At 42.9% G+C, this 14,891-nt stretch overlaps 1 protein-coding gene across 1 annotated transcript in view; it reads left to right on the top strand.

Moving 5' to 3' along the window:
• Window positions 1-14,891, top strand: part of MTUS2 (microtubule associated scaffold protein 2) — a 318,132-nt gene that overhangs the window by 36,310 nt on the left and 266,931 nt on the right. The gene's annotated exons all lie outside the window — the stretch shown is intronic.

The following is a 14,891-nucleotide window of genomic DNA, read 5'->3' as shown; positions in this document are numbered from 1 at the left end:
CCGAGCAGGTCACACCAGCTGATGTCCCTAAAGAAGACCCAAGGCTGCCCCATTTGGCTGAGCCTTTGAGGACCAAACCCCATCTAACCTCATCAACTTCAAAGTCATTGTTACTGGATCTGAAGCCATGACACCTCAGATGTTGGGTAGTAAGAATTTGCCAGGGAAATCTAAGCGGTTTTCATGTGGAAAGCTGTTTTGAAGGGATTATAGTAGTTGAATCAAGTTGGAATAAGAGATAGAGACAGAGTGAAAGACGGGGAGGGGGAAAGGGAAGAGGAAGAGAGATTGAGAATGAGATTGATTTTGTATTATTTTTTCAATTTCCTCTCTCCAAGCTTGTTTTTTCCCTATCCTTTCTCGGCTTTATAGAGCTCATGGGTGGAACATTTGTACCTCTGTAGTTCTAAATTTTAGTCTACCTGGTTATTCCTAAAAGTAATGCATCTCGACGTGTTTGTAAGCATTTCTGAGAGGTTCTTGGTTCACTTGATTTCCTGAAGGTGCTGTGTCTCAGACCTACTTTCATATGGGAATCATTTTAGAAACCCCACTGGAATTAGGGATTGCATCATGGCACAGTGCCAGTCTCAAATTTGCAAATGCATAACTCTTATTTTTTGATATGTGTGTGCGTGTTAGGAGTCTGAAGGTTTTGAAATAGAGGAGTGACGATTTGTCATCATTTTTAGGAGTGAAATTCTCAGTGGCATGTCTCTGTTTTAGATGGAGCATGAATGATAAAAAATCTCATATGGTATGTATCTTTCCAAGGAAGGAGTTAAGATTTTGATTTCTTAAAAAAAATTAACCTCAAGGTGACCTGAGGCATGTCCCCATGGCAGCCACTTTTTCAAAAGGAGAGCTGACAGGTGTGGACGGAATAATTCCAGGTGTGCTTAGGGCATTTCTTCTCACCTGTGCTTCAAAGCATACTAACTAGGGACCCCCTGAGCAACCGGAGATAAGAGCTGTTATGTGCCAGAGAAAATAACTCCTAGTTTAAAGATTTCATAGTAAAAGAAATATTTACTCTATTCAGAACTGTTTTCTGTTTCTAAAATGCAATATGTTAGAATCGATCTGTAATTATTTGCCACCTAACTATATATAAAATTTGTCCTTCACCAGTAAATTACAGAAAAACTTCACCCGTATTTGAATTGATGTCTTAGTGCCGTTAACCATTATGCTTATGCTTGTTACCAGATTTAAGGTCAAGAAAACTTCTGTTCCTGTTCTTTAGCAAAGAAATGATGCTTTGATGACAAGGATTAAGTAAAATACGAAGCTCTTGGAAGAGCTGAAAGTCCTTAGACAAATCCTAGGAGCAAATGTTGCCAGTTTAGCTCATGGAAACAGCTAACATGATATCAGAGTTGGTTCCTTTTTTGTTCCTTGTCTTGTCTTTCTTTAGACACTACTTAGGGTTCATTTTAGGAATATTACTATAAAAAGGGATTGCACCACAGTAAGTAGATGCCTCAAAATCTGAAACATGATTACAACGAGGAACTATTTGCAAATGTGCGACTCATGATTTTAGATACTCACGTGCCTATAAACAGTCTGACAGCGTCCATGTGACTGTGAATGCTGTATGGGGGACACTTTTAAGTGATTCATTATGAACCTACTAGTGTTTTGTGGGCCACCTTGGCTTAGCTGCGACTTTTCTGTGCTGTTTTCCTGGGTCCTGATGGGCAAGTGATGCTGACTGTAGAGGGGGGCCTGGGAGCCCCCTGAGTGTGGGTCTCAGCTGTTCCATTTGGAGTCTGCCCTCCACCCCGGGCTCAGGCTCTGCACCATTCATTCAACCCCGCTGGGCAAGGGCTTCCCAAGGCGAGTGCCCTGCTGTGTTTTCTGACCTTTTCCACGAGACTTTGGCAGATGGGGCCGACACAGGGAAAGGAATCGTCTGAGGTCCTTAGAGCCTGAGGGTATTTTAGCATCCTGCCCACCCCTGCATTTTATAGCTGAGCAAACTGAGATCAGAATGACCTGCTCCCATCCTGGGATGGTATTCCTCTTCCTCTGTTTAGTTCTCAAAGCTGTCATGTATGGTAAAGACACACCCATGATGTGAAGTCATTTCTTTCTATTAGTGAAGCAAATCTTAGAGTTGAGTTGCCTTGAGAAGCCCCTCAGGCCCAACCCAGCTGTCCCTGCCCCACCCCTTCCCAGGTGGGTACTCGCTTCAGGTGATGGGGAACCTTCCATCATGTGAAGAAGCCAGCTGTTTGGTGAGCAGCTCGCATGGTGAGGCCGTGCTCCTTGTGGGTTCAGGCTGCCTCCCTGTAATTTCTTGCTAGAAGCTCAGTTTCTCTGGATTAACACGCAACCTTTACCCTCATTGTGCCGCAGGAGATCACCCTCCCTTCACTCCTGTACAGGTTCATCATGTGGAGATTATGAGGTTGGCCCATTTCGAACCTCAAATAAAACTTCAAATGACATTAGGTCGTGACCCACAGCTTTTTTAAGATTGAAAGTGAACAGGAAAAAAGTAATTCTCTACCTTAAAACTTAAATTTAAGCTTAAAATCACAGTATTTGAGCAGGTCTGACCCAGTATGTAGCTCATCATTTTAAAAATTCTCCAATATGCTTCAGGCAATAGAAATTTGGAGAAAAACAATTACAGTGTAATTTAGTGTTGGTAACAAACTGTAGCCCAAAGTATACGTAGCTGTCAAATTTACCAGCAGTTAGGTTTATAGACTTGATTTTTCTGGTGGGTAAGGAGGTATAATTTAAAGTTAAAACCTTTGGGGGTGTGTGTGTGGGGGAAGGGGAAATAGGAAGACTTAGGGTTTCATGAATTAATCATTAGTGAAAATAGATCATATCACACAAGGATAGAATAATTTATGTGGAGGATCATCTCTCATTGTGGATTCTGAATAACACCTAACCTATTGGTGCTCAAGAAACAGAAAATATCTATCAGAAAACAACATGAAGAAGGTGGCCTTTGCAGCTGTCCTTTCCAGTTTCTCCTCCTCTTTTTCTGTCTGCAATATTCTCATGTTTTCTTTGTGCGGTGAGCTGAGACCAGAAGTCATGAGACAAAGAATTTGAAAGGAGAAATAAAAAAGAAATCTGAAGGATTTTCTGTTGTTTCTTGTTCTGGTGCAGGGAAGTAGTAGAATGTTTAGAGATGTAGGGATAGAGCTGGATGTGGACAGAGGGACTGACATTGGTATAAATAATCATGATGCATGGATATATGTGCCGACAGCCTTCTAAATGAGTTGGGGTGGAGGCTTCATTTCTGATTAGGGTGATCAGGGAGTTTCTCAGACGGGGTTGTGAGCTGGGCAGTATTTGGGGAGGTGGAGGTGGGCTCTATGTAGGAGATCCTTTGGGAGAAGCTGTTGGTACGTCCAGAAAACCTCCGGAAGCTAAGGGGTTGCCATTTCTGATGCAGCCTGCTTTTTCATCATGGTGGGGTCTGTCTCCTTGGTGCTGAAGTCCAGTGTTTGAGCTCCCCAGGGTCTGTCCTCAGAATGCATCTATCCCAATGCTGCCATCTTCCCCTTGGTGCCCTTGTCCACAGTTTCAGCTCTTAGCACTTCGGACGTGGTACCAAATCCATATCTCCAGCCCCAACTTCTCTCCAGAACTTCTCATCTACATTTCAAATGACCTGTCAAATATCTCCAGCTGGGTGACTCAAGTCACCTCAAACTAAACGTTTCCCCCAAAATGAATCTTCCGTTATCTTTTCCAAACTGACGCCGCCTCTCAAAGTTGCTCTATGATGTAGTGACATCTATGATCTCCTGTCTCCTGAGGCTGGAAATTTTAAAATCAGCTGTTACTGCTCACCATTTTTTTTTTTTCTTTTTTGCCTTCCTTTGTATTCAGTGATCAAATCTGATCAGTTCTTGCCTACATTTACTCTATCCTCTTTCTCTTCTCCTCATCATCTTTGTTTAAATGTATGTCACCTGAACTATTCCCAGTACATCCTCACTGTCCAATCCACAAGGCATGTGGTCCTAGACAGTTTTCTTCGGAGCCTGTTGTGAGTGCTCCATGCGTCCCTGTGTGCTCACTGCCACTGTTTTCCAGAAGTTCCAGGTCCTCCGTGACTTGCTTAGCCCCCTCCTCACCTTTCCCTCACCCGATCCCCTGACATACACCCTCAACCAGACAACCAGAGCTGTTCACATTTTCCTCTGAGGGCTTTGTGCTTTCCTGCCTTTGGGTCTTGGTTTAAACTATTCATTTCTAGAATGCTCTCCCCTCCCACAGATCTCTCTGTGGATTCAGTCATTTTCAGTGCAATTCAAATACCATTTCCTCTAAGAAGCCTTCCTTCGTCTGTGAACCTGAAGTGGTCCTTTCTCCTAGGAACTCCCACTGCCCCTTGCTTGTATCACTTTTGTGGCTTATCACATACCATCTTGGTATAGTTATTTGTTTTTATGTCCTGTCTCCCCTGTGGATTGTCAGCTCTTTGAGGATACAGGGTATGTCTCTTAATAATTTTAGTATACCTCACACTACCTAGCATGGGCTTTCCACTAGTAGAATTTGAAGAGAAATTCTCTCCTAGTGGAAAGATTTTCTCTTATGTGAGGGTATAGAAGAAGAGAGACTTTTGAGAGAGGAACTTGGGCAACTTTCAGAAGTATTTTGTACCAGGAACACATTTTCAGTCTATTAGGACTTTCACAGGTCTTGATAGTTGAAGTTCCATCACTGTGGTTCTCACACTTTTCTAAATTATCTCAATTATCTCTAAAATGTTGCTTCCATTGACTGGTGTACCCATAGATAATTTATACAACTCAAAGCATGGAAAAGATAATAGGTCATTTGTAGTATAATTATATTCAGAGCTAAATCGTTATGTGGACTGACCTACTAGTCTCACAGATGTCTAAGATCTTATATATCTCCTTGCATGTAATTAGCCATTTTAAAAGAATTAGGCTAAAACCCAACTGTTGAGGCTTTTCATGAGAGAATTTCAAAGTTTCCAATTAGTTTCCAATTAGACATCTCAATTTAGAGAGACTGGATATTCTCATTAAATTCTAGAGTTTTAGTTCTTATTGTCATACTTAAAATAAATAGGTAGGTGTTCTTTTAATTATTGAATAAAATTTGGGTTCTGGAGATAATGATCTGAAGTGGAAATCACTAACCATTTTGGAAGTTAGTCAGTGAAAGTAAAGGTTAATATGAAAGCTTTTTGCAGTGTTCATTTCAGCGTTTATGCTTATGAACACTATAGAGTTCTTCTACATACATGACATGTTTGATTTTCTGTAACTGACATGCATTCTAAATAAGATAAGAGGGCTTCCCTGGTGGCGCAGTGGTTAGGAATCCACCTGCCAGTGCAGGAGACATGGGTTCCGGCCCTGGTCCGGGAGGATCCCACATGCTGGGGAGCAACTAAGCCTGTGTGCCACAACTAATGAAGCCCGCGTGCCTAGAGCCTGTGCTCCGCAACAAGAGAAGCCGCAGCAATGAGAAGCCCGGGCACCGCAGCGAAGAGTAGCCCCTGCGTGCAGCAACGAAGACCCAATGCAGCCAAAAATAAATAAATAAAAATAAATAAATGAGAGTCGACAAGAAGCATTATTAATACCCCCTACTGAAACAGCCATCAACCTGTCTCATGTTCCATTGGCGAAAAGGGAGTCATTTTTTATTCATGGAAAAAGGAGCTGAACGGGACCTGTGAGGTTAAATTTCAGAGAAGCTATTGCCTATTTGAGATTGAGCCTTATTGATGTCCTTGTACATTCCTTTTCAAAACACTCGGGCAACGATCACATCTACCCAGAGATGAGATTAGAGCGTAAATGTGTTTTGTTTTGTTTCGAAGAAAACTGACCATTAATGGTTGAAAGTAAGATAAACTGAAATTGGGGTGATAATAGTTTTATATGTAGTAAACGTAATGTCTGATTGAACTGCCTCATTTGGGGGGCTTGTGTTGTTTTGTGAAGATCAGGTTGTCCACTTGCCCTTCCCCAGTCCTGCAGTCTTGCAGCATCTGTTACGGGGTGAGCATGGAACTCAGTGCTGGGGCCAGGGCACCCTGTGAAGTTAGTGTCGGTGGGGAGGTGGGGTATCCAAGTGCATCCTGCAGGGAGCTGTGAGGGGGCTGTGGCTGGAGACGGCACAGCGTTGGGGAGGGGTTAGGGGAGGAGGAACCCGAAGGACGGAGCACCTGCCCGTCCTGACCCCACGCCCCTCAAGTCCCCTTGGGCTGTCTCAGCCCTACTGCGTTATATCTGCAGATCTAATTATTCCACTCTGCTTCTAGGTAATGACAGATGTTCTGGATTTGCTGTAAAATAATCCAGCAAAGAAAAGGACAAAACAAAACTGGAGGCGGGGCAGTATAGATAAGAAAAGTTAGGCAAAAGTTTGATAATCCTTGAAGCTGGATGATGGAACTCTGAGGGTTCATTGCACTATTTACTTCCCGGTTTTTTTGGGTTTTTTTTTTTTTGTATGTTTGAAAATTTCCATTTTCATTTAACCTTCTGTGGAAGAAGGTTAAAATCCCATCTTCTCTCTGTATTGGTTTTCCTTTCTTAAGAGTCAGTATATTCTTGTCCTGCCCCTAGGTTCTTCAGAACCATTTTTTTTTTTTTTTTTTTTTTTTTTTACATTCCAAGCATAGCTCGGGGAGATCAGCACTGAACCTAGAGGGGTGGGATGGGGAGGGTGGAGGGGAGACGCAAGAGGGAGGAGATATGGGGATATATGTATATGTATAGCTGATTGACTTTGTTGTAAAGCAGAAACTAACACGCCATTGTAAAGCAATCACACTCCAATAAAGATGTTAAAAAATATAAATAAATAAAATAAAGTGACATCCATAAAAAAAAGAAAAAGAGTCAATATAGCATAGTGGTGAAGAATGTGGTCTCTGGAAGTGCACTGCTGGGTTTGCATCCTGCCTCTGCCACTAGCTAGTTCTGTGACCTTGGGCAAGTCACTTACTCTCTCTGTGCCTCTACTTTCTCATTGTAAAATAATAATAATATTACTACTAATAAATAATGTCAAAAGCCACTGTAGGATTGATGAGGACATTAAATGGAATTAATGTATGCAAACAGGGCCTTGCACAATAATAATGATAATGTTCCAGTGGCTGTTTCCATCCATTTCCCACATGCAGAAAGTTCTCTGCTGGGAGGGATTTAAAAGCTCAGATGGAAAAATGCCGTGGTGGATTAACCATGTCTGGTGCGGGGTGAGGAAACTGGTATTGATAACGTCAAGGTCAGGGAGTTGACGTTCACTCCATTTCACAGTTGTTATTATCAACTCTCTCATGTACGGTGAATGCCTTTCTGAGCGTTAAACTAAAACGTATCATTCATGAAACTGTAAGGTGGCAGTTCTAGAAGTTAATCTCTTGATTTTCATGGGCGTCTCTTACTTTTGGGCTATAAGCTTGTGGTTGTTTGGATATTTATAAAACATAGGCAGGGAAAGTCATGTTTTGATCTCTTTATCTAAAAGGGCTCTGCCATGCCCTTAGCATGTTATCATTTAAGAGAATACATTCAGTTGGGTTCCCTTTAAATGAAACGTATTTATGCAAGGTGACTAATACATAGCACATTAATCTAAGCTGATGGCTTTTAAAACCTCTGCTCAAAATAGAAACTGAGAGTTGGATCTGATTTTTATTTCTGTGCCTCTAATGTCTGCAGGAAAAAACGGGAACATTTGATTTTGCAGTGTGAAAAGGGCTTCACACAGCTTCTCATTTTGCTAGAGTCTAATTTCCATTGTACTAGGGTTTTACTCTGTCGGATATCTCAACCCGATTTGGGTGGGTGGGGAAAAGAGAATAGTGAGAACAAAAACCAAAATAAGCTCCTGATTTTCTCTGGAAATGAGGAAGTCAAACACATGCCACTGGTGGATTTAAATACCTATTTCCCTGGTATCTGTAATTAGGTAATTTAAAGTATTCTTTGTAAGGAAAAAAACAGAATCATTTTCACTGAATCTTGCTGTTAATCTTCCCAGTGATTCCCACACATTCAATTCTTTCTTTTTTTCCTTTCTTTGCTTCCTTCATACACTCACGTCAGGATGGGTTCTTCTGGGTGTTATTCGCTGTTGCCTGTAAGTGAAAATATTTTCTTTATTGCATAAGTAACACCTAGTTTATCCATTTTGAATCAGATATGTGAGCAAAACTGTTAGAAATCACATTGCCCTTCAAAAGGTTAATAGTGCCGTATTCTTACATGTTTTAGCACATTCAAGATATTTTATGAAGAAAGGGTACTTTGAACTATGAACTAAGATAAGAAATATGCCACACTTGCATGCATAATATGTAATAAAATCAGCATTTATGGTAATAGAATAATCTTTGGGAAAGTCAGTTAACCTCAGTGGACTCAGATTTTTATTATAAAAGTTGGAAGGTATCGAATTAAATGAATTGACCACTTTTGGCTCTCAAGAGCTGGGATCTTGTGGCTGAATTCTATAAATGTATGGAATCATTTATGGTTCTTAAGTGGTGAATAATCAGAATCGTATTTGAGAAACATTAATATGGTAATGTAAGTTAATTAGTTTGGAGAAGAGAGACAGAGAGTGAGAGGTCTTAGTTCTGCCAAAATTAGGGATTCTTCCCATCTTGGCCTGACCTTATTTTGTTATTTTTCTCCTGTCATATGAGATGGACATTTCAGGACACTAACAGACAGAGAACAGCTCAAAGGTTTTACTGCCCTGATTTTTTCCTATAAAATACAGAGGTATGAGGTTCTTAGAAGTCACCTTCTTGCTCCGGCCCTTTGCCTAATGCTGGGCATCTTGGATTATTGGTCCAGCCTCAGAACAGAGACAGGGAAGTGCATGACTTCCAGACTCATTCACTTCTCCCGGGAACTTGGCCAACAGTACATGCTTTCTTGTATTGCTGTAATACGCACAGTCTATCATCTGGGAAGGTTCATAGAGATCCTTGCAGTGTCTTCCTTAAGGCAGCAGATGGGGCAGCACAGATCAATAATTCCTTTTGCTTTTGATGAGAAAGAAAATCAGTTAATGGTGTTGTCAGAGGGTTCTTTGGCTCCCATAACAGGCAGCAACTGGGAGGCGAGGGTTGGTGGGAGCCTGAAGTAGGTGTCAGCAGTGGGCACGGAAAGAAAGGACCAGATGGAAAAGTGTCAGAACCGAGAGGGCAAGAGCGCCTGAGAGGGTGGGGTGACAGGAAGGGTGAGGGGGCCACTCACAGAACTGGGGGCTCAGGAGGAGGAGTGGGTGTGTGGGGCTCTGGTCTGTTGAGTTCCAGAAAAGCATTCATATGAGTACATCCGGCAGCTTTACGGAGATGCTGGACTGAAACGAAGGAGAGCAGCCATGGAAAATAGGTGGAGCCGTGACTGACGTCACTGGGGGAGTGCTTGTAGGATGGGATGGGAAGAGGGATGAGGACAGATTCTGCAGGACGTGTCCATCTAGGTGGGGAGCAGGGCAGACACAACTAGAGAAGGCGTGGTCAGCGAGGGGGGCGGGGAACCTCCGGAAAGCCCAGGGAGGAGAGAGATTCGTGGAGAGGCGGTGGGTAGTCAACGCCATCTGTGCTGTGGAGGCGGACTTTCCATACTGAGAAAGATGGGTCTGCTGACTTAACGATTAGGAGGTCACTGGTCTCTTTGAAGATAGTTTGAACAAAATGCATGAAGGCAGAAATCAGGTTACAAGAGGGTAAGGAAGGTGAAGGTAGAGAACATAGATTAATGTTAAGAATTTGGTGGAGGAAAGGGAAAGGGAAAGGGTGGTAGCTTAGCAGAGGAGCAGGGAAAGTTGTTTTGTGTTTGTGTTTGGTTCGCCTTTTTTTTTAGCACGCATAAGAATGCTTCTAATCTGAGAGGAGGTATCCAGTAGTGAAGGAGAGATGAAGACGAAGATAAGATGAAAGCAAGTGCGGGTAATAGATGGAGCCGCTCCTGGAGCGCGTAGGAGGAGTGATGTCAGATACAAGTGGAAAGGGTACCAGGAAGGAAGGGATGAAGGGTGAATGTAGAGATACGCTGGAGAGAAGGAAAAGAGGTTCAGAGACCTCACATTAGGAGCCTCATTTGTCCTGGGTAATTAAAAAGTAGGGCTTTTGCAAAGAGCACACAGGATGGAGTTGGGATTTCATAAAGTAGAAAGGCACGTGATGGTTACCTGGAGCAAAACAATGAGTCATAAGAGGTGACGGAGAACTGGAGAGCTTCATGAAGGCCAGCTTGAGGTTGGAGAACATGACTTTATATGGGAGACAGTTGACCCCATTTTAGGACTGTCCCCGGTGACGTGAGGGTCCCACTCTCTCCTCTCTTGTCCCTGTCGTACTGTAAGTTAGAGCAATTCAAATCTCAGAGTGAATAATGTTTCTCGGGAGCTTTGAATCGGCTGATATTTAAATACAACTCCATCGAAGCAGAGGTGCTCGTTGAAGGGGGAGGAGAGAGCCCTGAGCCCTCTCTGCCTTTCCCCTTGCCTGTTCCATCCCGCTGTACCAACCCCTAAGAAATCCATGGAACACAATTGGAAATCACTGGTTTTTGTGGCAAGTATGTCTAGTTGGCTCAAGAATTGGAGACAGAATTCACTACTGTGGACAAAAGGGTAAAATTCTCTTCTAAAATATAAAGTCCTAATTACCATTGCCAAGAAAGGCATTTCCTACTTGCTGGTTTGTAATAGGGTCCCGTGTGTCTCTAGAGCATCATTGTCTAGTAGAACATTCTGGGATGATGATGTGCTTCGTATCTGTGCTTCTGGAAAAGTAACCACTAGTCACATGGGGCTACTGAGCCACTGAGACGGGGCTAGTGTAACAGAGGAACTAACTTCTAAATTTTATTTAATTTTAATGACTTTAAATCTGAGTAGCCATATGTGGCCAGGGGCTACCCTACTGGATAACACAATTCCAGATTTATTATCAGTTTGGAATTTCTGAAAGATATAATAATACTGACCATAACATCTGTAAGGTGCATAGTGACGGGTAGTTTTTCCTCGCGTGAAGACATCCCACATGAATCCTTGAAGGCTAAAGCTTTGGACTCCTGGGTTGGTGACATCGAACTAATGAAGATCCCATATTGATCCCTTTAATGTCTTGTTACAGGGGTTAGAGCTGGGGAGACTTTTCTAAAACCGTAGATGCTACCTCTCTCCCTCACTGGTTGCTTTATAAGTTCATACCATTGATCGTAAGCCTAGGTCATAGAAGCTGGAATAAATCATCCAGAGTGATGGCGCACAGAGCCATTTTCTTCATATATAAGAAAAGCAGAGTACATGTAATTGAACGTTTTATTTAAGATACCTTCATGGGGTGTAAATATAACGACTTAAGCCCATTCTGTCTAGGCAGAGTTTGACAGTATCCAAACTAGAAGGAAAAAGTGGGGGGAGGAGAGAGAAATACATGAAATCAAAGGAAAGCTGGAGGGGGAGGGCGAGGAAGGAAAGTGAAGGGAATGAGGTGCAGGTGGTGACGTACCAGCGGTGGAAAGTAACCAAGAAGAGAATAAGGAGCCATGAGGGCTCCATCAGCCTCTTCCTGGTTTTCTTGAAGACTCCTTCCTGTGTTCAGCCACTCTCCTGCCCGGCCCTCCCCAAGGTGGAGGACTAGTAAGAACTAAAGCCAAAGCCCAAGGTCAAGGCAGATCTTTGGGTCTCTTGAGATGCAGAAATTTGTATTTTCAAGTAAGGGTGATGCCAGACTACCGGTGAAATACTAGTTCAGCCAGTTAGAAAAAGGTCTTAAATGGGTGCGTAGAGATGAAAAGAAAACTTCATTTCTGTGAAACGCAAATCTTACCCTATGAATTTGTTATGCAAACAGTAGACCTGTTAAATCACTTTAGGCACCTTGCTTGCATGGTACATTCTTGAACAGGAGCAGCCTGAATTGTAGATAAGACTAGATGTGAGAGAAACATGCAGTATAAATGAAGTGAAATGTAGATTTTTATCTGCTAGCAGGTTCCACCAGCTGAAGTGAAATATTATAGACCTTGTGATTAAGTATGTCTAGCTCCCATTAATGCCGTAAGTGCTATTAATGTGTGTCTCTTCAGGGACTTCCCTGGTGGTCCGGTGGTTAACCCTCCATGCTCTCAATGCAGGGGGCACGGGTTCGATCCCTGGTCAGGGAACTAAGATCCCCCATGCTGCATGGCACGGCCAAAAAACATGTGTCTCTTTAACCAAGAGACACCAAAAATTCTGTCTGGTGAGTGTGATAACTTTTGGAGGCTGAACTACCATATTTTGTTGAATGTTCCTGCACAGTTGAATGTGTGCACATTGTATATGTGACCAATTGGGTTCATTTGGTGCTTTCAGTAAACAGAATTGCCAACTGGGGTTTGAATAGCATTGAGCTGTGTATGCACTTGGGAATTTGGCACTGACATCTGAAAATTCCTTCCAGGCCATGTTACGGAGAATGACTTTGGCCAGGCTGTGTGTCAACCAGCCACATGCTCAGGGTCACCAATAACCAGAGTCACTAAAGACTAGGTGTTCTGCTTTGTTTTCCTTTAAATTTAGTTGGTCTTGCCAAAAATCACACACCAAAAAGAAGACTGATTTAAATGTTGGAAAAATTGTTAGTATAAATAAAGATAATGTATCTTTTGTACCATTGTATCTAATATATCTTTCATAATTATATATGAAAATGTATTCTTTTGGTTCCCTTTAAATGATCAAGGTAGTATCAATAGAACATAAGAGGAGAGCAGGGCTGGTAGCCAGCAATGCAGGGCCCTCCTCTCTGCTCTGTCACTAACTAGCTCTGTGGCCTCAGGTAATCTGCTTTACTCATTGGGGCCTCAGCTTCTTCATGGGTAAAATGAAGCATTCGGACTTGGTGATACATGACACTCCTTCCAAATGATTCTATAAAAAAAATCTCATAATGTCAAGCTCAATGACAAAATGTGTGTGTTTATTCTACTCAGTGGTTGTGAGGCCATAACAGAGTGTAATATCCAGCAGATCAACCAGGCATGTATCACAGGGTGGTCTTTACTGTTTTAACGTGTAGATATCTGTGAATAACGCGAACAACTGAGAGCACACTCAGGCGTAGGTAAACGTGAGCCCACCTCCCGCAAGCCCACCTCCACACCTGGCTGGCTGACCCCAGTGTCGCTACGTGGGGGGCTGCATGGGGTTCAGTTCAGATATCTACTTGTCAAGCAGGTCAGGACTTCGTGAAGACAATAGGGGTACGTGAGAATAATTAAACCCATGTGATAGAATTAGATGCACTTACTATGTATTATTTTTACCCTAAATATATGCAGTCAATTTAGATTGTAAGTGGTAGGTTCTGATCTAAAGGTCTAGTTCTTCCTCCCTAAGGAACTGGTGAGAACCTTCTCCCAGTACAGCTAAGACACTGCGATCTCACTTTCGTGTAACAGGCCTTAGTCTGTGGTTCCATTTATGTGCTAATTTAAAGTTGACCCCAAGGGAAGAGTTTTGTCACAGTCTTGGTAAGGAGGGTTAACTTCTTCCCATAAGTTCTGGAAAATTCCCTCACTCCATTTTCTTTTCCACATGAGAGCACTTCTTCACTGTGCCCATGATGTTTTCTCTAATTTGAGTGCTTTGTTCTTTTTTTTTTTAAATTTTTATCAGAGTATAGTTGATTTACAATGTTGTATTAGTTTCAGGTGCACAGCAAAGTGAATCAGCTATGCATATACATATGTATAGATTCTTTTCCATATAGGTCATTACAGAGTATTGAGTAGAGTTCCCTGTGCTATGTAGTAGGTCCTTATTAGTTATCTATTTTATATATAGTAGTGTGTATACGTCCATCCCAGTCTCCCAATTTATCCCTCCCCTCTTCCGCCCTGGTGACCATAAGTTAGTTTTCTACATCTGTGTGGAGTGCTTTGTCCTTCTTCTGTGTATTGGGGTTCCTGAGGGCAAAGAATGAGATATTTCACAACCCTTTTTCTTAGGTAACTTCTTAACATGGGTCGTGGATTTCTCCAGCAGAAATGTGGATGCTGTACCCACAGATTTTGCATCTCCCTGCCTGCTGCCCTGGGAGGGACTTGGGTTGAGCACACGCTGCCCTGGCCTGAGCAGGCGAGGGCCATCATTGGTGCCACTGGTGTGGCAGCGGAGGGCCCCTGCAGCTCTCAGAGCCGCGGGAGGGTTGCCCTGCCCTCTTCCGCCTCTGCTGGTCCCTCTGCCACAGCCTCTCGTCAGCCTTTAGGGTTGGCTCCTAAATTGTGACAGCAGCAACGCAGGGATCCTCACTCCATTCCTGTGCGTGTGGCGTGTGTGTGTGTGTTTTGGATGTATGTGTGTATGCATACAGCCTTACTACAACTTTGCCAAAAGTCACAATGAAGCCTCCCCACCTCCACCTCTTGCCCTTGCCACAAATAAATGTGATGGGAAACGGCCACCCCAGAATCTCCTACCATGGCCCCTGTCACAGAAATCCAAGGCTCGAATCTTTTCCCTGGCACTCTTTATTAGAAACTGTGTGTGGCAGGGAGATGACAAGCAGACAGCGTCAGCTGTTAACTGCCAACACCCATTTACTCTGACCCCTTTGAATAGAAAATGAAAAATGCCAACACATCTCGGGTGCCGTTAGCCCCGAGGTTTGCCTCTAAAGTCGGTGCCTACACAGGAGACTTCTGTGCCACCAGTGAGGTTTGCTAATGAAAGCAAATGAGCCTGGATGGACCTGTCATAGTGGTTTCACTGGACAGATATGCTAATTAAGCCGGAGGTCAAGGAGCAGGTGTTGTTTCAAGCAGGTGTTATTAGTTTGTGTCCAACAGTGGCTCTGAAAGAACACAAGGAACAGTCCAGTTCTTCCTAGTTTT

This window comes from Eubalaena glacialis, chromosome 16 (genome assembly GCF_028564815.1).
Source record: "Eubalaena glacialis isolate mEubGla1 chromosome 16, mEubGla1.1.hap2.+ XY, whole genome shotgun sequence".
Taxonomy (NCBI): Eukaryota; Metazoa; Chordata; class Mammalia; order Artiodactyla; family Balaenidae; genus Eubalaena; species Eubalaena glacialis.
This window is presented reverse-complemented; position numbering and strand designations above follow the sequence as displayed.